The sequence below is a fragment of the Triticum aestivum genome, chromosome 7A, assembly GCF_018294505.1.
Source record: "Triticum aestivum cultivar Chinese Spring chromosome 7A, IWGSC CS RefSeq v2.1, whole genome shotgun sequence".
NCBI lineage: Eukaryota > Viridiplantae > Streptophyta > Magnoliopsida > Poales > Poaceae > Triticum > Triticum aestivum.
Window position 1 is genome coordinate 118897058 of NC_057812.1, and position 22039 is coordinate 118919096.

At 47.3% G+C, this 22039-nt stretch overlaps 1 long non-coding RNA gene across 1 annotated transcript in view; it reads left to right on the top strand.

Annotated features, from left to right (window-relative positions):
• Window positions 1-22039, top strand: part of LOC123151260 (uncharacterized) — a 35343-nt gene that overhangs the window by 12064 nt on the left and 1240 nt on the right. The window lies entirely within an intron of this gene.

The following is a 22039-nucleotide window of genomic DNA, read 5'->3' on the forward strand; positions in this document are numbered from 1 at the left end:
TCTCATTCCGAAACTGAACGGTGGTCCAGCGGGGAGCAATGGGAACCTCATACGGATTCTTTGATCGGTAGGCTTCCCAATCCTTGGCTTTCCAACGATGCAACGACATAACCACACGTTGCTTAGCAGCTACAGACTTTTCACGGCGAGTGGGCTTGGTGGGAATCACAACTTCTTCTTCATCATCAGACACAACCGGGCGCAGGGTCCTTCGTGCCCTCTTCTTGGTCTTGCGAGGAGCAGAGCAAGAATTAGAGCCACCTGAATACACACACGAAAAGAACACACAAAAATCCAACACGAATGAGAGGATTTCACCCACCAGCAGAAAAGGAACAAGTTGCAACAACAGAGAAGATAGAACAGTGCTTTGTGGTTGATATACTCCGGTTGTACCGGATCTTTCGCCGGTAGTACCGCTCCAGCGGTTGTACCGCCCGGAGGGGCGGTAGAACCGCTGACAGTGGCACCACCAGGAAAGATAGATCTAACTGAGGCATACGAATCACACAAGTAATATTCCGAATTCTAAGTGCTGCAAACAAGACAGGAGGCAACCAAAGATCTCTTCTACTCCATAGTTCAACCACTAATCGCGGAAAGTTAAGTAATGCCCTAGACAAGGAAGAACCCTAGAAAGAACTAGGAGCAAAGAACACGAGGCATTACCACCATCCATGGGAAGAGATCGGGAGGCCTCCATGGAGAGAATCCACGGAGAGCCAAGGATCCGAAGCGCGAGACGCACTCCGGGGCAGGGGTAGAGATGGTCGGCGGCTAGGGCAAAGAGAAGAGGAACGAGGATAAAGGGAAAAAGACAACCCTTCAGCCCCGTCAAGTATATATAGGCCCGTAGACACGCCCCGGTAGAACCGCTAAGGGGAGCAGTTGTACCGCTCGTCTGGTGCAGACCGGTGGTTGGAGGCGATACTTCCGGTGCCTGGGAGGCTGCGGTAGTACCGCTTGGCGACAGCCGGTAGTACCAGACGTAGGTAACCATGGGTTGGGCGGTGGAACCGCCCAAGCACCGATCCATTGGGACGGCACAACTCGGTACCAGCAGTAGAACCGCCCGTGATACCGGTTGTACCGCCCGACCACCTATACCCAAGCCAAGATCAAATGAGTGCAATCCGAAGGGAGGAAGAAAGAGCACAAAAGCAACACCCAAGGAGAACCCAACACAAAGAGCAAAGAAAGAACGAGAGAAAACGACATGAGGACAACAAGGCTAACTCCAACCTCTCGAAGAGAGGACGGCGGCCGAGGCCACCTATGTTTGAGTCAATTGGTATGGCACCGCGAAGAATTATCCTTGGGTCCATGACCAAAACTCGTCTTTGAAGCACAAGTACCATCAAACATGGCTAATGTGAAAGACTCGATCAATTTATGCATAATAGGGGGAGGGAGAGTTCATTGAGAGAACATCACTCCCCCTATGTTCATGCCTACATCTAAACAAGACAACATGTTGAGTACGGTGGGGTGTGCAAGAGTTCAAGCAACATTGCTCGAATCAATGATATTTAGCTCATGCCTTAACTCACGAAATCTTGCTTCATCCAAGGGCTCTGTGAAGATATCTGCAAGGTTATCATGAGTGTTGACATAGTTGAGCTCGATCTCTCCTCGCCTAATGTGATCCCGGATGAAGTGATACCGGATCTCAATATGCTTCGTCTTGAAGTGTTGCACCGGGTTGAGAGAGATCTTGATGGCACTTTCATTATCACACCAAAGGGGCACTTTGTCACAAATGACACTGTAATCCTTTAAAGTTTGCCTCATCCATAAGAGTTGTGCACAATAACTCCCGGCTGCAACATACTCCGCCTCGGTGGACGAGAGAGACACACAACTTTGCTTTTTGGAAGACCAACTTACCAAAGAGCAACCAAGGAATTGGCACCCTCCGGAAGTGGACTTCCTATCCACTTTGTCTCCCGCCCAATCGGAATCCGAGTACCCTACAAGCTTGAAGTTTGATCCTCTTGGATACCATAAGCCAAAGTTTGGGGTATGAGCCAAATATCGAAAGATTCGTTTGACCGCCACATAGTGACTTTCCTTAGGTGCAGCTTGAAACCGTGCACAAATTCCCACACTCAACATGATATCCGGTCTAGATGCACAAAGGTAAAGCAAGTAACCAATCATGGAGCGATATACCTTTTGATCCACCACTTTACCATTGGGATCTAAGTCAAGTTGGCACTTGGTGGGCATTGGAGTGGAAGCCGGCTTGACATCACTTAGTTTGAATCTCTTGAGCATGTCTTGAGTGTATTTGGATTGATTAATGAAGGTTCCTTCTCTTCTTTGCTTCACTTCGAACCCTAGAAAGAACTTCAACTCTCCCATGGAGGACATCTCAAACTTTGAGGTCATGAGAGCGGCAAATTCCTCATTGAAAGCTTTGTTAGGAGAACCAAAGATAATGTCATCAACATATAATTGGCACACAAACAACTCCCCTTTGACCTTCTTAGTAAAAAGAGTGGGGTCGGTTAGCCCAACTTCAAAACCACGATCATGTAGCAACTCGGTAAGGTGGTCATACCACGCACGTGTGGCTTGTTTAAGGCCATAGAGTGCCTTATCGAGTTGATACACATGATCGGGAAGGTAGGGATCCTCGAACCCGGGGGGTTGCTTGACGTAAACCAATTCATTAATAGGACCATTAAGAAAAGCACTCTTCACATCCATTTGTTGTAACTTAAAGTTATGATGAGAAGCATATGCAATCAACATGTGAATGGATTCAAGACGAGCAACGGGAGCAAAGGTTTCACCGTAGTCGATACCCTCGACTTGGGAGTAGCCTTGTGCTACCAAACGAGCCTTGTTGCGAATGATCATTCCATGGGCATCTTGCTTGTTCTTGAATATCCACTTGGTTCCAATGACATTGTGGTTCCCCGTTGGCCTTGGCACCAATCTCCACACTTTGCTGCGCTCGAAGTTGTTGAGTTCTTCATGCATGGCATTGAGCCAATCCGGATCTTCTAGCGCCTCATAGACCTTGTGAGGTTCCTGTTGGGGATCGTAGCAGAAAACAAAAAAATTCCTACGTTTCACCAAGATCAATCTATGGAGTCAACTAGCAACGAGAGGAGAGTGCATCTACATACCCTTGTAGATCACGAGTGGAAGCGTTCAAGAGAACGGGGATGATGGAGTCATACTCGCCGTGATCCAGATCACCGATGACCAAGTGCCGAACGGACGGCACCTCCGCGTTCAACACACGTACGGAGCGAATGACGTCTCCTCCTTTTTGATCCAGCAAGGGGGAAGGAGAGGTTGATGAAGATCCAGCAGCACGACGGCGTGGTGGTGGATGCAGCAGTGAACGCAGCAGGGCTTCGCCGAGCTTCTGCGAGAGGGAGAGGTGTAGCAGGGGAGAGGGAGGCGCCAAAGCTTGAGGTGTGGCTGCCCTCCCTCCCCCCCCCCTTTATATAGGCCCCCTAGGGGGGTGCGCCGGCCCTAGGAGATGGGATCTCCTAGGGGGGCGGCGGCCAAGGGGGTGGAGTACCCCCCAAGGCAAGTGGAGGCGCCCCCTCCCCTAGGGTTCCCGGCCCTAGGCGCATGGGGGCCCAAGGGGGGGCGCACCAGCCCACTATGGGCTGGTTCCCCTCCCCACTTCAGCCCATGGGGCCCTCCGGGATGGGTGGCCCCACCCGATGGACCCCCGGGACCCATCCAGTGGTCCCGGTACAATACCGGTGACCCCAGAAACTTTCCCGATGGCCGAAACTACACTTCCTATATATAATTCTTCACCTCCGGACAATTCCGGAACTCCTCGTGATGTCCAGGATATCATCCAGGACTCCGAACAACTTTCGGATTACTGCATACTCATATCTATACAACCCTAGCGTCACCAAACCTTAAGTGTGTAGACCCTACGGGTTCGGGAGACAAGCAGACATGACCGAGCCGACTCTCTGGTCAATAACCAACAGCGGGATCTAGATACCCATGTTGGCTCCCACATGCTTCTCGATGATCTCATCGGATGAACCACGATGTCGAGGACCTAATCAATCCCGTACTCAATTCCCTTTGTCAATCGGTACGTTACTTGCCCGAGACTCGATCGTCGGTATCCCAATACCTTGTTCAGTCTCGTTACCGGCAAGTCACTTTACTCGTACCGTAATGCATGATCCCGTGATCAACCACTTGATCACATTGAGCTCATTATGATGATGCATTACCGAGTGGGCCCAGAGATACCTCTCTGTCATACGGACTGACAAATCCCAGTCTCGATTCGTGCCAACCCAACAGACACTTTCGGAGATACATGTAATGTACCTTTATAGTCACCCAGTTACGTTGTGACGTTTGGCACACCCAAGGCACTCCTACGGTATCCGGGAGTTGCACAATCTCATGGTCTAAGGAAATGATACTTGACATCCAGAAAAGCTACAACAAACGAACTACACGATCTTTGTGCTATGCTTAGGTTTGGGTCTTGTCCATCACATCATTCTCCTAATGATGTGATCCCGTTATCAATGACATCCCCATGTCCATAGCCAGGAAACCATGACTATCTGTTGATCAATGAGCTAGTCAACTAGAGGCTCACTAGGGACACATTGTGGTCTATGTATTCACACATGTATTACGATTTCCGGATAATACAATTATAGCATGAATAATAGACAATTATCATGAACAAGGAAATATAATAATCATTTTATTATTGCCTCTAGGGCATATTTCCAACAGTCTCCCACTTGCACTAGAGTCAATCATCTAGTTACATTGTGATGAATCGAACACCCATGGAATTCTGGTGTTGATCATGTTTTGCTCTAGGGAGAGGTTTAGTCAACGGATCTGCTACATTCAGGTCCGTATGTACTTTACAAATCTCTATGTCTCCATTTTGAACACTTTCACGAATGGAGTTGAAGCGACGCTTGATATGCTTGGTCTTCCTGTGAAACTTGGGCTCCTTAGCAAGGGCAATAGCTCCAGTGTTGTCACAGAAGAGAGTCATCGGGCCCGACGCATTGGGTATGACTCCTAGGTCGGTAATGAACTCCTTCACCCAGACTGCTTCGTGTGCTGCCTCCGAGGCGGCCATGTACTCCGCTTCACATGTAGATCCCGCCACAACGCTTTGCTTGCAACTGCACCGGCTTACTGCCCCACCATTCAAAATATACATGTATCCGGTTTGTGACTTAGAGTCATCCAGATCTGTGTCGAAGCTAGCATCGACGTAACCCTTTACGACGAGCTCTTCGTCACCTCCATAAACGAGAAACATTTCCTTAGTCCTTTTCAGGTACTTCAGGATATTTTTGACCGTTGTCCAGTGTTCCATGCCGGGATTACTTTGGTACCTTCCTACCAAACTCACGGCAAGGTTTACATCAGGTATGGTACACAACATAGCATACATGATAGACCCTATGGTCGAGGCATAGGGGACGACACTCATCTTTTCTCTATCTTCTGTCGTGGTCGGGCATTGAGCCAAGCTCAATCTCGTACCTTACAATACAGGCAAGAACCCCTTCTTTGACTGATCCATTTTGAACTTCTTCAATATCTTGTCAAGGTATGTACTCTGTGAAAGACCAATGAGGCGTCTCGATCTATCTCTATAGATCTTGATGCCTAATATATAAGCAGCTTCTCCAAGGTCCTTCATTGAAAAACACTTGTTCAAATAGGCCTTTATGCTTTCCAAGAATTCTATATCATTTCCCATCAACAGTATGTCATCCACATACAATATGAGAAATGCTACAGAGCTCCCACTCACTTTCTTGTAAATGCAGGCTTCTCCATAAGTCTGTATAAACCCAAACGCTTTGATCATCTCATCAAAGCGAATGTTCCAACTCCGAGATGCTTGCACCAGCCCATAAATCGAGCGTTGGAGCTTGCACACCTTGTCAGCATTCTTAGGATCGACAAAACCTTCCGGCTGCATCATATACAATTCTTCCTTAAGGAAACCATTAAGGAATGCCGTTTTGACGTCCATTTGCCATATCTCATAATCATAGAATGCGGCAATTGCTAACATGATTCGGACGGATTTCAGCTTCGCTACGGGTGAGAAAGTCTCATCGTAGTCAACCCCTTGAACTTGTCGATAACCCTTAGCGACAAGCCGAGCTTTATAGATGGTCACATTACCATCCGCGTATGTCTTCTTCTTAAAGATCCATTTATTTTCTATGGCTCGCCGATCAACGGGCAAGTCAGTCAAAGTCCATACTTTGTTTTCATACATGGATCCTATCTCGGATTTCATGGCTTCCAGCCATTTGTCGGAATCCGGGCCCGCCATCGCTTCTTCATTGTTCGAAGGTTCACCGTTGTCTAACAACATGATTTCCAAGACAGGGTTGCCATACCACTCTGGTGCGGAACGTGTCCTTGTGGACCTACGAAGTTCAGTAGCAACTTGATCTGAAGTTTCATGATCATCATCAACAACTTCCTCTCTAGTCGGTGCAGGCACCTCAAGAACATTTTCTTGAGCTACGCCACTTACCGGTTCAAGAGGTAATACTTCATCAAGTTCTACCTTCCTTCCACTTATTTCTTTCGAGAGAAACTCTTTCTCTAGAAAGGACCCATTCTTGGCAACAAAGATCTTGCCTTCAGATCTGAGGTAGAAGGTATACCCAACAGTTTCTTTAGGGTATCCTATGAAGATGCATTTTTCCGACTTGGGTTCGAGCTTTTCAGGTTGAACTTTCTTGACATAAGCATCGCATCCCCAAACTTTTAGAAACGACAGCTTATGTTTCTTCCCAAACCATAATTCATACGGTGTCGTCTCAACGGATTTCGACAGAGCCCTATTTAAAGTGAATGCGGCAGTCTCTAAAGCATAGCCCCAAAATGATAGCGGTAAATCGGTAAGAGACATCATAGATCGCACCATATCTAATAGAGTGCGATTACGACATTCGGACACACCATTACGCTGAGGTGTTCCAGCCGGCGTGAGTTGTGAAACTATTCCACATTTTCTTAAGTGTGTGCCAAATTCGTGACTCAAGTATTCTCCCCCACGATCTGATCGCAAGAACTTGATTTTCCTGTCACGTTGATTCTCAACCTCACTCTGAAATTCCTTGAACTTTTTAAAGGTCTCAGACTTGTGTTTCATTAAGTAGACATACCCATATCTACTCAAGTCATCAGTGAGGGTGAGAACATAACGATAGCCACCGCGAGCCTCAACACTCATTGGACCGCACACATCAGTATGTATGATTTCCAATAAGTTGGTTGCTCGCTCCATTGTTCCTGAGAATGCAGTCTTGGTCATTTTACCCATGAGGCATGGTTCGCACGTGTCAAATGATTCGTAATCAAGAGACTCTAAAAGTCCATCTGCATGGAGCTTCTTCATGCGTTTGACACCTATGTGACCAAGGCGGCAGTGCCACAAGTATGTGGGACTATCATTATGAACCTTACATCTTTTGGTATTCACACTATGAATATGTGTAGCATTACGCTCGAGATTCATTAAGAATAAACCATTCACCATCGGAGCATGACCATAAAACATATCTCTCATATAAATAGAACAACCATTATTCTCGGATTTAAATGAGTAGCCATCTCGTATTAAACGAGATCCTGATACAATGTTCATGCTCAAAGCTGGCACTAAATAACAATTATTGAGGTTTAAAACTAATCCCGTAGGTAAATGTAGAGGTAGCGTGCCGACGGCGATCACATCGACCTTGGAACCATTCCCCGACGGGCATCATCACCTCGTCCTTCGCCAGTCTCCGCTTATTCCGCAGCTCCTACTTTGAGTTACGAATGTGAGCAACCGCACCGGTATCAAATACCCAGGAGCTACTACGAGTACTGGTAAGGTACACATCAATTACATGTATATCACATATACCTTTTGTGATGTCTGCCTTCTTGTCTGCTAAGTATTTGGGGCAGTTCCGCTTCCAGTGACCACTTCCCTTGCAATAAAAGCACTCAGTCTCGGGCTTGGGTCCATTCTTTGGCTTCTTCCCGGTAGCTTGCTTACCGGGCGCGGCAACTCCCTTGCCGTCCTTCTTGAAGTTCTTCTTACCCTTGCCTTTCTTGAACTTAGTGGTTTTATTCACCATCAACACTTGATGTTCCTTTTTGACTTCTACCTCTGCTGATTTCAGCATTGCAAATACTTCAGGAATGGTCTTTTCCATCCCCTGCATATTGAAGTTCATAACAAAGCTCTTGTAGCTTGGTGGAAGCGACTGAAGGATTCTGTCAATGACCGCGTCATCCGGGAGATTAACTCCCAGCTGAGTCAAGCGGTTATGCAACCCAGACATTTTGAGTATGTGCTCATTGACAGAACTATTTTCCTCCATCTTACAGCTGAAGAACTTGTCGGAGACTTCATATCTCTCGACCCGGGCATGAGCTTGGAAAACCATTTTTAGCTCTTCGAACATCTCATATGCTCCGTGTCGCTCAAAACGCTTTTGGAGCCCCGGTTCTAAGCTGTAAAGCATGCCGCACTAAACGAGGGAGTAATCATCAGCACGTGTCTGCCAAGCGTTCATAACGTCTTGGTTCTGTGGGACGGGTGCGTCACCTAGCGGTGCTTCTAGGACATAATCTTTCTTGGCAGCTATGAGGATGATCCTCAGGTTCCGGACCCAGTCCGTATAGTTGCTGCCATCGTCTTTCAGCTTGGTTTTCTCTAGGAACGCGTTGAAGTTGAGGACAACGTTGGCCATTTGATCTACAAGACATATTGTAAAGATTTTAGACTAAGTTCATGATAATTAAGTTCATCTAATCAAATTATTCAATGAACTCCCACTTAGATAAACATCCCTCCAGTCATCTAAGTATAACATGATCCGAGTTGACTAGGCCGTGTCCGATCATCATGTGAGACAAACTAGTCAACATCGGTGAACATCTTCATGTTGATCGTATCTTCTATACAACTCATGCTCGACCTTTCGATCTTCTGTGTTCCGAGGCCATGTCTGTACATGCTAGGCTCGTCAAGTCAACCTAAGTGTATTGCGTGTGTAAATCTGTCTTACACCCGTTGTATGTGAACGTTGGAATCTATCACACCCGATCATCACGTGGTGCTTCGAAACAACGAACTGTCGCAACGGCGCACAGTTAGGGGGAACACTTTCTTGAAATTATTATGGGGGATCATCTTATTTACTACCGTCGTTCTAAGTAAACAAGATGCAAAAGCATGATAAACATCACATGCAATCAAATAATAGTGACATGATATGGCCAATATCATATAGCTCCTTTGATCTCCATACTTGGGGCTCCATGATCATCTTGTCACCGGCATGACACCATGATCTCCATCATCATGATCTCCATCATCGTGTCTCCATGAAGTTGCTCACCAACTTTTACTTCTACTACTATGGCTAACGCTTTAGCAATAAAGTAAAGTAACTACATGACGTTTATGTTGACACGCAGGTCATAAATAAATAAAGACAACTCCTATGGCTCCTGCCGGTTGTCATACTCATCGACATGCAAGTCATGATCCCTATTACAAGAACATGATCAATCTCATACATCACATATATCATTCATCATTCATCACAACTTTTGGCCATATCACATCACAAAACACTTGCTGCAAAAACAAGTTAGACGTCCTCTAATTGTTGTTGCAAGTTTTTACGTGGCTGCTATAGGTTTCTAGCAAGAACGTTTCTTACCTACGCCAAAACCACAACGTGAATTGCCAATTTCTATTTACCCTTCATAAGGACCCTGTTCATCGAATCCGATCCGACTAAAGTGGGAGAGACAGACACCCGCCAGCCACCTTATGCAACTAGTGCATGTCAATCGGTGGAACCGGTCTCACGTAAGCGTACGTGTAAGGTTGGTCCGGGCCGCTTCATCCCACGATGCCGCCGAATCAAGATAAGACTAGTAGCGGCAAGCAAATTGACAATATCGACGCCCACAACTACTTTGTGTTCTACTCGTGCATAGTAACTACGCATAGACCTAGCTCATGATGCCACCGTTGGGGATCGTAGCAGAAAACAAAAAAAATTCCTACGTTTCACCAAGATCAATCTATGGAGTCAACTAGCAACGAGAGGAGAGTGCATCTACATACCCTTGTAGATCGCGAGCGGAAGCGTTCAAGAGAACGGGGATGATGAAGTCGTACTCGCCGTGATCCAAATCACCGATGACCAAGTGCCGTACGAACGGCACCTCCGCGTTCAACACACGTACGGAGCGAATGACGTCTCCTCTTCTTGATCCAGCAAGGGGGAAGGAGAGGTTGATGAAGATCCAGCAGCACGACGGCGTGGTGGTGGATGCAGCAGTGAACGCAGCAGGGCTTCGCCGAGCTTCTGCGAGAGGGAGAGGTGTGGCAGGGGAGAGGGAGGCGCCAAGGCTTGAGGTGTGGCTGCCCTCCCTCCCCCCCTTTATATAGGCCCCCTAAGGGGGTGCGCCGGCCCTAGGAGATGGGATCTCATAGGGGGGGCGGCCAAGGGGGTGGAGTACCCCCCAAGGCAAGTGAAGGCGCCCCCTCGCCTAGGGTTCCCAACCCTAGGCGCATGTGGGGCCCAAGGGGGGCGCACCAGCCCACTATGGGCTGGTTCCCCTCCCCACTTCAGCCCATGGGGCCCTCCGGGATGGGTGGCCCCACCCGGTGGACCCCCGGGACCCATCCGGTGGTCCCGGTACAATACCGCTGACCCCCGAAACTTTCCCGATGGCCGAAACTACACTTCCTATATATAATTCTTCACCTCCGGACAATTCCGGAACTCCTCGTGATGTCCAGGATCTCATCCGGGACTCCGAACAACTTTCGGATTACTGCATACTCATATCTATACAACCCTAGCGTCACCGAACCTTAAGTGTGTAGACCCTACGGGTTCGGGAGACAAGCAGACATGACCGAGACGACTCTCTGGTCAATAACCAACAGCAGGATCTGGATACCCATGTTGGCTCCCACATGCTCCTCAATGATCTCATCGGATGAACCACGATGTCGAGGACCTAATCAATCCCGTACTAAATTCCCTTTGTCAATCGGTACGTTACTTGCCCGAGACTCGATCGTCGGTATCCCAATACCTTGTTCAGTCTCGTTACAGGCAAGTCACTTTACTCGTACCGTAATGCATGATCCCGTGATCAACAACTTGATCACATTGATCTCATTATGATGATGCATTACCGAGTGGGCCCAAAGATACCTCTCCGTCATACGGAGTGACAAATCCCATTCTCGATTCGTGCCAACCCAACAGACACTTTCGGAGATACATGTAATGTACCTTTATAGTCACCCAGTTACGTTGTGATGTTTGGCACACCCAAGGCACTCCTATGGTATCCGGGAGTTGCACAATCTCATGGTCTAAGGAAATGATACTTGACATCCAGAAAAGCTACAGCAAACGAACTACACGATCTTTGTGCTATGCTTAGGTTTGGGTCTTGTCCATCACATCATTCTCCTAATGATGTGATCCCGTTATCAATGACATCCCCATGTCCATAGCCAGGAAACCATGACTATCTGTTGATCAACGAGCTAGTCAACTAGAGGCTCACTAGGGACACATTGTGGTCTATGTATTCACACATGTATTACGATTTCCGGATAATACAATTATAGCATGAATAATAGACAATTATCATGAACAAGGAAATATAATAATCATTTTATTATTGCCTCTAGGACATATTTCCAACAGTTCCACACAAGAGACAAACGCGTGATGCTCACAATAATTTGCTAATTGTCTACGAGTGCTTACCCCCTTTCTTAAGCTTCCAAGCACATTCGTCATGAGATGATCCTTGGTGGAGAGCTTGGATGCAATCTTGGCGGCACGACGCTCTAATTCCTCCTCGGTGGTGAGTTGAGGAGCGGTTACTTGATCATCTTGAGCGCCGTCATGAACTTGTTCTTGATCTTGAACTTGCTCGGGGGAGAGAACTTGACCTTGGGCATCACTTGGTGTGTCAACACCATCTTGAGTATGATCTTGCCCTTGGTCTTGTTCATGAGGTTGAGGGCCTTCACTTTGTTCTTCAAAAGCGTGTGGGCCTTGGGTTGGTGATGGCTCCACTTGAGTGGAGCATTGTCCTTCTCCTTCGGCAACAAGGGGTTCCTCAATGGGTAGGATAAAACCAACACCCATTCTTCTTATGGCTTGAGGAGGAATTTCATCACCTACATCACAAGTGCCACTTTGCTCCACTTGGGAGCCGTTATTCTCATCAAACTCCACGTTACACGTCTCCTCAATAAGTCCCGTGGATTTATTGAGGACACGGTAAGCATGAGAGTTTGTAGAATAACCAACAAATATGCCCTCATAAGCTCTAGCCTCAAATTTAGACAACCGAACACCTTTCTTGAGAATGAAACACTTACACCCGAATACCCGGAAGTACTTGAGGTTGGGCTTGTTACTGGTGAGTATCTCATATGGAGTCTTGTTCAAGCCCTTGCGGAGGTAGAGCCAATTGGATGCATGACACGCGGTGTTGATGGCTTCGGCCCAAAAGTTGTACGAAGACTTGAACTCCGCCATCATGGTCCTGGCCGCATCCATCAACGTCCGGTTCTTCCTCTCCGCAACACCGTTTTGTTGAGGGGTGTAGGGTGCGGAATATTGATGCTTGATTCCCTCATCACTTAGAAACTCATCCAAGGTGTAGTTGTTGAACTCGGTGCCGTTGTCACTTCTTATTGTCAAGATCTTTGCATTGTGTTGACGTTGTGCTTCATTTGCAAAGTCAATGACAGTTTGTTGGGTCTCGCTCTTCCTATTGAAGAAATACGCCCATGTGTACCTTGAGTAGTCATCCACAATCACCAAGCAATACTTGCTACCTCCAAGACTATCGAAGGATGGAGGCCAAAAGAGATCCATGTGAAGGAGCTCCAAAGGCCTCTTTGAATAAATGATAGTCGTGGGAGGGTGAGCCTTCTCATGTAGATTTCCTTCGATACAGGCACTGCAAGCACGATCTTTAGCAAAACTAACATCCGTTAGTCCACGAACATGGTCCCCCTTGAGGAGACTTTGCAAAGATCGCATATTGACATGGGCTAAACAGCGATGCCAAAGCCATCCCACATCAACTTTAGCCATTAGGCATGTCGCGGTCTTAGTGGGTCGCTCCAAAAAGTTAATCACATATAGACCATTCTCGACATGCCCAACAAAGGCTACTTTAAGAGTCTTGCTCCACAAGAGGGCCACGGTATCGATATCAAAGAAAGTGGCAAAGCCCATGATTGCAAGTTGACGAACCAAAAGTAAATTATATGCAAGGGACTCAACAAGCATGACCTTCTCGATCGTGAGATCATGAGAGATGACCACCTTGCCAAGTCCCAATACCTTAGAAGATGAGGCGTCACCCCACTCGACATTGGTGGGCATAGATGGAACCTTGTGCACGTCCACCACCAAGTCCTTGCTTCCGGTCATATGATTTGTAGCTCCGCTATCGAGCAACCATGATCCACCACCGGAAGCAAACACCTACAAGAGATCAATGCTTGGTTTTAGGTACCCATTTTGTAATGGGTCCTTTGATGTTAGTAACAAGGGTCTTTGGAACCCAAATAGACCATTCAATGTACTCATGAAGAGAACCAACAAATTTGGCATAAACATGCCCATCACTAGCACGGCATAACACATAAGAAGGATTAAAATCGCCAGCTTTGTTGGGAGGGGTGACATTGCCCTTCTTGACATTGTTCTTCTTCTTCTCCTCAGAGGCACTCTCTCCCTCCTTCACAAAGGTTTGCATGAGAGGAGGAGGTCGTTTGGTCTTGTCATTCTTCTTCTTGTTCTTGGAGTCGGGCACGTACCCAACCCCTTCCTTGGCCACAACCCCCTTTTGGTTGATCAAGAGATCGTTGAGGTTCTTCTTGCCTTGTATGCAAGTTGCAAGACCTCTCTCAAGTTGTCCCTTTAGCTTAGCGTTCTCCTCAACGAGATGCACATGCTCACAACACGGGTTAGTAGCATTTGCATTATCAATTAACATCATACGAGGGAAAGTGGCTTTTTCCTTGGTTAGCTTTACTTGAAGTTAATCATGAGACTCTTTGAGGCTAGCATGAGCACCCTTCAAGACCTTGTGAGCCTTGTCAAGTAAGTCAAACTCCCCTTTGAGTCTAGCAAGATCAACCTCAAGTTCGGCCTTCTCGGAATTTAGCACATGAGAAACTATGAGGACATGATCATAATCTTTCTTTAACTTGGCATGATCAACGTTGTGTGACTCCTCAAGAGCCAAACATAGACCACGCTCTTCCTCAAGAGCATTGGAAAGATCCGAAATCTCATCGGCATAGTCACGACTATGCCCTTCCATCTTAGTGATGGTGTCTTCGTGAACCTCGATCATGTCATTGGCTTCACCAAGTTGTTCCAAGAGAGCAACAAAGTGTTTCTTGGATTTTCCCTTGAGTTTGCCCATAAAGGCCTCAAACTCGTTAGCCTCCACATTAGCTACCTCAAGTTCATTAATGCTATCCGTCGGAGAAGGATGATTAATGATGGTAGTTTTGATGTTGGGGGTTACCTTGTTGGTGGCTTTAGCCATGAGGCACTTGGCGGTGATGCTCTCATTGGGTGAGTCGAAGAGAGACACCCGTGACGTCGTCGCAATGGCAACGGAGGCCATGGCAACCGACTCATCATCTTCATCATCGTCATCATCCTCATTGTACTCTTCTTGCACAACCAAAGCCTTGGGAGGAGTCTTCTTGGTGAAGTTGTTCTTGTTGGGGAACGACTTGGCCTTGTCCTTTCGGATGAGCTTGCCACCATTGTCTTCCCTCTTCTCATACGGGCATTTCGCAACAAAATGACTCACGTTGCCGCAATTGTAGCAAGTCCTTACACGTTGCTTGCCCCTCGTGCCACTCGAATTGTTTTTGCTAAAGTTTGGCCTCGAGTTTTTCTTGCTCCAAAATTGCCTTGAAGCAAGTGCCATGTGTTCATGATATGCATACTTCGTATCTTCGGGATTGCTCTCCTCTTCTTCCTCTTCTTCTTCTTCTTCCATGGTGAGCTTGGCCTTCAATGCAAGGTTAGGCTTCTTTGCCCGTTGAGAACGGAGCACCGCATTGTCGGCGGTCTTATCCAAAATGTTCATGGCCACAAACTCATCCAACACTTCGCTTGAGGTAAAAGTGTGGAAGTCCGGTCTTTGACGAATGACGGAGGACATGGCCTTGTGATAGGGCATCATTGCCTTGAGGAATTTGCGCTTGATCCAATTGTCATCCGTGTCCTTGCTCCCGTGATCTCGTAGTGAGACCGCGAGTTTGGTTACTCTCCGATAAAGCTCACGAGGTTCTTCATCTTCTTTCATTGCAAACTCATTGGCCTCATCTTGTACCACTTCATAGTTTGAGCGTTGAATGCTTGCGCTTCCCCGATAGAGAGAGACAACACAATGCCATGCATCTTTGGCCAAGGCGAAGGGACGAAGATGAGGTAGGTCTTCGGGTAGAATTGCATCTTGAATGATGAAGAGAGCATTCTCATTGAATTGATTGTCCGCGGCATATCGAGGAGTGAAGTTGCTTGGATCATGTGGATAGAAACCTTCTTCAATGATTCTCCAAAGGTTAGTGTTCGCATGATTTAAATGACGTTTAAAGCGGTAAACCCAAGAATCAAAATCCTCATTTTTCACAATCTTAGGGGGAGGACCGGCATGATTCAAATGAGTGGAAGGAACCGGTCCACCATAAACAAGTGGTGGTTCCACATGGGCAAAGATGCCGGTGCCATTCTTACCACTAGAAGAAGGAGCCTTTTCACTACTAGCTTCCCCCTTGTCGGGGATAGCATCCATCACCTTGTTGGCGGGGTCACCCACTTTCAACGGTGCGGTGGATAGTTTAAGCCCCTCAAGAAATTTAGTAAACATGCTTTCAACTTCGATCGTCATGGAGGTTTTCAATGTCTCCAAGGCCACATTTAACTCCTCACGAGAGACCGAGGTTCCCCCATCGCCCGTAGACGAGATCGGATTCACACCGGAGTGTTCCTCCACACCGTCTACGGTATCAACCATACTCTTTGGACGATAAAGTCCTTAATAAAGAGACGAGGTTCTGATACCAATTGAAAGGATCGATATGGTTGACTAGAGGGGGGGTGAATAGGCAACTAACAATTTTAGCTTTTCTTTAACAATTTAAACTTTGCATCAAAGTAGGTTGCCTAGATATGCAACTAGGTGAGCAACCTATATGATGCAACAAGGAGAGGAACACAAGCAAGCAAGAGATAAGAAACAAATAAGCTTGCTCAAATAAAGGCACGAGATAACCAAGAGTGGAGACGATGGAGACGAGGATGTGTTGCCGAAGTTCCTTCCCTTTGAGAGGAAGTACGTCTCCGTTGGAGCGGTGTGGAGGCACAATGCTCCCCAAGAAGCCACTAGGGCCACCGTATTCTCCTCACGCCCTCACACAATGCGAGATGTCGTGATTCCACTATTGGTGCCCTTGAAGGCGGCGACCGAACCTTTACAAACAAGGTTGGGGCTCTCTCCACAACTTAATTGGAGGCTCCCAACAAAACCACGAAGCTTCACCACAATGGAATATGGCTCCGAGGTGACCTCAACCGTCTAGGGTGCTCAAACACCCAAGAGTAACAAAATCCACACAAGAAAGTATGGGGGAAGCAAAAATCCTTTGGTGGAAGTGTAGATCTAGGTATCCTCCTTCAGTCCCTAGCAAATCAACAAGTTTGAGTGGCTAGAGAGAGAGATCGGGCAAGAGAGCTTGAGGTGCATTAATGGTGGAGTGGGAGAGGTCAAAGGTGAGAGTGGTAGGTGGGATAAGCTCTCTTAAATACCAACCCTCTAAATCCAGCCGTTGCTGCGCTTTCAACCCTGCAGCGGCACAACCGGTCCTTGTCCCGGTACAACCGGGACTCACGGTGTAGCTGCAGAACCCTACCAGGCGGTACAACCGGGCCACTAGGCGGTGGTACCGGTTTAAGAGAATGACCGAACCAACCGCCCAGCCACCGCACAACTACCGCCTCAAAACAGAGACGAGACCGGTACTTGAGCGGTGCAAGACCGGAACAACCGCATGGCCTTGAGCTCTTGGGCGGCGAAGTTCTGAGCGGAAGAACCGCTCAGACCACCGGTGGTACTGGTCAACGAGGATCGACCGGATCAACCGGGCCACCACCGCACAACTACCGCCTCGAAACAGAGACGAGACCAGTACTTGAGTGGTGCATGGCCGGAACCACCGTCCTAGCCTTTGTTGAGCAAGGAGGCGGTACCACCGCCCGGAGGCAGCGGTACAACCGCCCGGTCAAAGTAGGAGAGCGTCAAGGTCCAGTGGTACAACCGCTCCAGGGAGCGGTACAACCGCTGGGAAGAGCAGAAACACGAAGGAAAGACAAGGGGATCTCTCACACACAACTGAGGAAGACAAAGGAGGGGTGAGGAAAGTGTACGTGAACTGATTCCCCCAGAGCTTCCTAATGAGGATTCCTTCTTGATAGTACGGGAACTCTACGACCAAAGAAAATAAAAGCATAGAGGACACGTCTTCGATCTTTTCCTACGAGAGGCAATAGCAATCCGATGTAAGCCTAAGCATCGAGAACCTAAAACATATAGCACACGATTAGACCACAAAGGGTTGTCATCATCATCCAAAACATAAAGTAGGGAAATGCCCTTTCAATCTCTCCCTTTTTGGTGGATGATGATAACAACACGATTTGCAAGATACAAGTCACAATAGACTCACCACCCTAAGCACAAAAAGAAGAGACAATATAATACTTAGAGTGCAATAATAACCAAAAAGACCGATGAACGAAAAGGTAAGAGGAGTAACATAAGTCTCACACACAGCAAGGAACGAAACAAGTCCACGAACAAAGACCGACACTAAAACACGAGAAAAAAAGGAAAAACCCATGCAAATCCCCAAGACCTATAGAACCCTCTCCCCCTTTGGCATCAAAACACCAAAAAGGAAAAGAGCGAAGCTAGCGTCCCAAAGCTCAGGCGTCCTCCTCTGACTCCTCGGTCGCATCTGGATCCTCATCATCAGAGTCGTCATTGTTGTCGTGATCGGATTCTTCCATGGCATTGTCAGCTGCTGCAAACGAGGAGGATGGCTGGGGAGGGGCTTCATCATCAGTCCAGGTGCTATGGGTGGAAATCCAACGCTCCTCTGAGGTGATGCTCTTCTCAGAGCCACTCTGAACCGACATGTTGAGGTGCTTCATCATTGCAATTTGGCGACGTCGTGCAAGCTTCTCATTGACATGTGCCTCATACATCTTCTTCTGGATGTCAGCCTGGAGACAAAAGGTCTTCTTCACCTTGGCAGTGAGTTTGGCCACCCACGAAGGCTTGGCCCCTGGCTCCAGCTCAAAGTCCTCATCGTCAGAAGTAGCATAGACATCCTCAGGAGAATTTTCAGGGAAGCGAGGCTCGGCATGCTTCTTCTTCTTAAGGAGCTTGACCTCATGAACAGTGAGGTTGTCTAGAGACATGAGGAGCTCTCCAGGACGACGAACAGCCCACACAGAGTTCAGAAAGCACATGACAAACGGGGCATAGATTGGGACTTTACGATAGATGACCATGTTGTACATCTCATGCCACATCCAATTTGACACATCAAACGTTGCTCCTGTCCCCACCATGGTCTTCATAGAAACCATCAAATCAACCAGATAACCATGAATCTCATCTTGATTGCCCACCTTGGGCAAGAGCACATTGCGGAACACTCGATGCATGATGTCATAGACCTTCTCCAAATCCTTGGATTCTCCAATAATCCCACGGCCCCGAATGTACAGAGGGGCAAGCTTCTCCTTAAGCATGGACTCAGGAAAGTCATGAGGACGAATGCCACCCCTTTCTTTCAGACCGGTATCCTCGTACCCAATAGCATTGTAGAATGCCCTCCAGGGAACGTGAAACAGTTCATCGCGACACATGAAGGTGAGAGTGCGCGCATCATCTTCCCCAAAATGAACCGTGGCATAGAACTGATGGATGAGTTGAACATCAAAGTCACAGTTGACTGACATGAGCTTGATAAGATCAAACTCCTCGCGGAGAGCCAACGCCTCACTAAAATAGTCCATGTTGTTCCTCCAATGGTCAAGATCAATTGTCCACTGCTTGGCATATCTGTTCTTGTTGTGCTCAAAGAGTTCATGAACAATCCGCACTTGCATCTCATTCCGGAACTGAACGGTGGTCCAACGGGGAGCAATGGGAACCTCATACGGATTCTTTGATCGGTAGGCTTCCCAATCCTTGGCTTTCCAACGATGCAACTGCATAACCACACGTTGCTTAGCAGCTGCAGACTTTTCACGGCGAGTGGGCTTGGTGGGAATCACAACTTCTTCTTCATCATCAGACACAACCGGGCGCAGGGTCCTTCGTGCCCTCTTCTTGATCTTGCGAGGAGCAGAGCGAGAACTAGAGCCACCTGAACACACAAACGAAAAGAACACACAAAAACCCAACACGAATGAGAGGATTGCACCCACCAGCAGAAAAGGAACAAGTTGCAACAACAGAGAAGATAGAAAAGTGCTTTGTGGTTGATATACTCCGGTTGTACCGATCTTCCGCCGGTAGTACTGCTCCAGTGGTTGTACCGCCCGGAGGGGCGGTAGAACCGCTGACAGTGGCACCACCAGGAAAGATAGATCTAACTGAGGCATACGAATCACACAAGTAATATTCCGAATTCTAAGTGCTGCAAACAAGACAGGAGGCAACCAAAGATCTCTTCTACTTCATAGTTCAACCACTAATCACGGAAAGTTAAGTAATGCCCTAGACAAGGAAGAACCCTAGAAAGAACTAGGAGCAAAGAACACGAGGCATTACCACCATCCATGGGAAGATATCGGGAGGCCTCCACGGAGAGAATCCACTGAGAGCCAAGGATCCGAAGCGCGAGACGCACTCCGGGGCAGGGGTAGAGATGGCCGGCGGCTAGGGCAAAGAGAAGAGGAACGAGGATAAAGGGAAAAAGACAACCCTTCGGCCCCGTCGAGTATATATAGGCCCGTAGACACGCCCCAGTAGAACCGCTAAGGGGAGCGGTTGTACCGCTCGTCTGGTGCAGACCGGTGGTTGGAGGCGATACTTCCGGTGCCTGGGAGGTAGCGGTAGTACCGCTTGGCGACAGCCGGTAGTACCGGACGTAGGTTACCGTGGGTTGGGCGGTGGAACCGCCCAAGCACCAATCCATTGGGACGGCACAACTCGGTACCAGTGGTAGAACCGCCCGTGATACCGGTTGTACCGCCTGACCACCTATACCCAAGCCAAGATCAAATGAGTGCAATCCGGAGGGAGGAAGAAAGAGCACAAAAGCAACACCCAAGGAGAACCCAACACAAAGAGCAAAGAAAGAACGAGAGAAAACAACACGAGGACAACAAGGCTAACTCCAACCTCTCGAAGAGAGGACGGCGGCCGAGGCCACCTATGTTTGAGTCAATTGGTATGGCACCGCAAAGAATTATCCTTGGGTCCATGAACAAAACTCGTCTTTGAAGCACAAGTACCATCAAACATGGCTAATGTGAAAGACTCGATCAATTTATGCATAATAGGGGGAGGGAGAGTTCATTGAGAGAACATCACTCCCCCTATGTTCATGCCTACATCTAAACAAGACAACATGTTGAGTACGGTGGGGTGTGCAAGAGTTCAAGCAACATTGCTCGAATCAATGATATTTAGCTCATGCCTTAACTCGCGAAATCTTGCTTCATCCAAGGGCTTCGTGAAGATATCTGCAAGGTTATCATGAGTGTTGACATAGTTGAGCTTGATCTCTCCTCGCCTAATGTGATCCCGGATGAAGTGATACCGGATCTCAATATGCTTCGTCTTGAAGTGATAGCCCAACTCCTCTCCATCGGTTGCGAGCGCCTCAACCTCGCAGTCATCCACGATGTGGATGACTCCCCTATTCAGCCTTAATCGTTCCTGGGCTGAGGCAGCCCCGCCCCTGCGACTTCACTGGACGATGATGGACCGGCGACCTGCATCCTATCAGGGCATCCTTCCTCTCCATTAAGTGCGTCTGGAGTTCTGGACACTTCCCAATAAACACCGCTGTGGTTAGTTTGTGACAATTATACAAGATCAATTTATGTTCACCACTTCGTATTCAATTTTTGTTCACCACATTGATTTTGGTATAACCGAGTTACGACAATCTTGCATTTTTTTCGGTTTGCTTCGGTAGCTTGGCATGGTTTAATGATTACATTACAGAACATATAAATTCATTGGAATTGGAAACCATACAACTTTTCTCTAGGAATCTATTTAAGAAAGGAGCAAGCACAAAATAGTTGATAGAAGATGAAACCATTTATCAGAATTCGATCACAACAGAAAGGAGCAAGCACATCCTACACGATAACATGTCAAATAGTAAGAAATCATATTCACAATACCATGCAGTTATTACCTCCATATAAGATTTGTTACAGGTCACAAAGTACCAAATTTAGTTAGTCACACAGTGAAAGATGTAGTCTGTCACTTTGCTCAAGAATTCTTCTAGAACATCTGCCGATAGTGCATGCTGTGGTCATCAAATCTGCTCTTTTTGGTAACTGTGACACCAGAATGGCCCATCATATAGTGTCCTTGTCACTACTTCGGTTCATTTGTTAGGGTAAAACCTATTTACTTCCAAACATCATAATGCTTGTGAATTAGCATATAAATTGCTTGAAGTTATGAGTGTAGGATCCAAAAGGAATGAGGTTTAACTGTGAAATACCTGGGGTGTAAAGATAATAACTTAGATGATGGTTAATATTCTTTAAATTAGATATACTATTTGTCTTCTTGAGATGTGAACTACCGTGACTAAAAAAACTTTTCTTATTTTCTTCTGAATTTCATCCCTTCCCATCTAAACAATAGGAGACTAATGGATAGTGAA